Source organism: Sorex fumeus, unplaced genomic scaffold, assembly GCF_029834395.1.
Source record: "Sorex fumeus unplaced genomic scaffold, SorFum_2.1 ptg000020l, whole genome shotgun sequence".
Lineage (NCBI taxonomy): Eukaryota > Metazoa > Chordata > Mammalia > Eulipotyphla > Soricidae > Sorex > Sorex fumeus.
Genome location: NW_026606077.1, coordinates 19,411,436 through 19,413,995, shown reverse-complemented (window position 1 = coordinate 19,413,995; position 2,560 = coordinate 19,411,436). Strand labels below are relative to the sequence as shown.

At 42.0% G+C, this 2,560-nt stretch overlaps 1 non-coding gene across 1 annotated transcript; it reads left to right on the top strand.

Moving 5' to 3' along the window:
* The first annotated feature begins 648 nt into the window (after nt 1-648).
* On the top strand, nt 649-784 carry LOC130022765 (small nucleolar RNA SNORA72). The gene has a single exon (XR_008792303.1). It is a non-coding gene; the product is annotated as a small nucleolar RNA SNORA72 (small nucleolar RNA).
* The last annotated feature ends 1,776 nt before the right edge of the window (nt 785-2,560 follow it).

The window sequence follows — 2,560 nt, the reverse complement described above, 5'->3', positions numbered from 1 at the left end:
AAGGTTAAACTAAAGTCCACAACGTCAGTGTCTTTTGGTTTTTGGGTCACACCCACCGATGCTCAGGGTTTACTCCTGGCTCTGCGCTCAGGGACCAGTCCTGGCAAAGTTTGGGGATCATATACGGTACCTGGGATTGATAAGAGATATTTTAAAAGTAAAATCGGTTTTTTTGTTTTTTGTGGGTTTTTTTGTTGTTTTTTTTTTAATTTAATATCACTTTGTTTTGTTTCCAGTGTGTGGAATGACATTGTGTCATTCCACAATGGCGCTCTTTGGAGCTGTTCACCCTGGCCGCAGGGTCCCTGCCCTCTACAGCCTTGTGAGCCCAGAGGGCTGAGTTAGCTCAGACACCAAACCCGCATTCATGAAGCCACTCAGTTTCTGCTTCTTACTGTGTGTGAACTTCCAGCCGTTTGACTCTTTGACTGGCGCAAGGGATAAACCTAGAGACAACTTACGGAAATCAGGCAGAGGAAGTGACTTGACTGTCCACAGATGCAGGGCTGACAGGGGAGGCTGATATGTAGGCTGAAGTTTAGCTTTTGGTACGATGGATGCCAAATCAGAGAAACCACACTTTAAGGAATTTAGCATAAGGGAATAATATAAAGGAAGATTTAAAAAAGAAAATACCTTTCCAAACAACTGCGAGTATTCTTGCTGTTCTCATTCTGTGATAATCAGGACAGGCTAACCATCTGCTATAATAAGACGGTGTATGTGTCCCCAGTCCTAGTTCTTTACCCACCTAGATCTGGTCTTAGAAAAGCAGGTGATAAAATAATAAATAATAAAACTTCCAAAACTAAGAGGTTTCTTGTCACCTCCTGCTGTGAGTAGAGCATAACTAGAAATGTAAAAGAATAAGCCAATGACTGGAGAGATAGTGCAGGATAAAGATGTTTGCCTTGCAATCCCTACCAACCAGGAGTGGTAATTTCCTGGTAGTAATCTTGTTTCTCTGAGGGCCACGTGCCATGTTGCATGTACATCTATGATGTGTTGTACAGTGGTTCAACCTGGCGGCTCTGCCACCAGGTGATCTACTTTGAAGCCAGCTTCACCACTTGCAAGTGTCTTTGTCTTCCTGTATCTGTTTATTCATCTATTAAAAGCGCCGACTCCAAGGCCACAAATGTAGCCACAAATGTAGCCAGAAATGGTGCACAAGTGATAGAGCCCTTGTCTCCCATGTATAGGCCCTGGATTTAGTTCTTAGCACCAAAAGAAAAAACAAAATACAACTCAATTCCACTTCACAGGATTGTTGTAAACAAGAGAATGTGCATCTGTAGTGCTCACTGAATATCAGCTGGTATTGGATTTTTCTCTTGAGCATCATGTCTGCAATTTGGGTAAACCACAGCCAGATGATTCACAGTGTCTAAACAACTTGATCTATCACAAAAATCTCCCATGATTCAGACATAGCTAGGCCTCTCAGTAGAGGGGCTAAATTACTTAATATGTTTGCTTTTTCTTTTGATATTTTAAAACAAAAAGGGAAGACAAATAGGAGGAAAGTAGTTTAAATGTTTTCACATTTGGCTTTTGGACCACACCTGGCAGTACTCAGGGCTTATACCTGCACAGCGGGTAGGGCGTTTGCCTTGCACGCGGCCGACCTGGCCAACCCAGGTTCGATTCCTCTGCCCCTCTCGGAAAGCCCTGCAAGCTACTGAGAGTATCTTGCCCACACGGCAAAGCCTGGCAAGCTACCCGTGACGTATTGTATATGCCAAACACAGTAACAAGTGTCACAATGAAGATGTTACTGGGCCCGTTTGAGCAAATTGATGAACAACGGGTGGACAGTGACAGTGACAGTGTAAAATTATAAAATGGTCATGATCAATGGGAGAACCTTTGGAAAGTAGGAGGCTATTATTGGTTGCCAGGATGATGGTGGAGGCCATTGTAATGGGAAGGTTGATAAACAAGCCCAAGAATGGGTTGAACTTTCACAGTGAAGAAGTGTCCCAATCTGTCACAGCTTTCAAATGTCCAGGAGATATTCATGTGAAGAAAAATCTGTTTATAATTATTTATGTCTAGATTCTAACTACATTTTCAATATAAACACATTATTTTTGTTTTGTATTAATTATTTTGTATTAATTTTTTTGTATTAATGTTATAACATTATGCACTTCCCAATTATAAAATGATTTTGGTTTGGCTTTTTGGGACACACCCAACAGTACTCAGAGATTCCTCCTGGCTCTACACTCAGGATTGTTCCCGGAAGGCTTGGAGCGAGAGGGTGGCCGGAGGGTGGGCATATATAGTGCCAAGCAGGAATTGAACTCAAGTCAGATGCTTGCAAGCCAAATGCCTTATCCTCTGTACTATCTCTCTGGCCCTGAAATTATTTTTACTCCCTGTAAAATATTTAAACAATGCAGAATATTATAGGATATATTTAGGAAAGGTAAATCTTTCCATATTGCCATCTACAAGTGACAAAATTATTTTTTCCCAGGGGGTATGGTGCTGCCAGCAGGTCAATCTGTACCTGTGAGGTGAGTGCATCAGCAGCCTGATGGCGTCTTCAGAC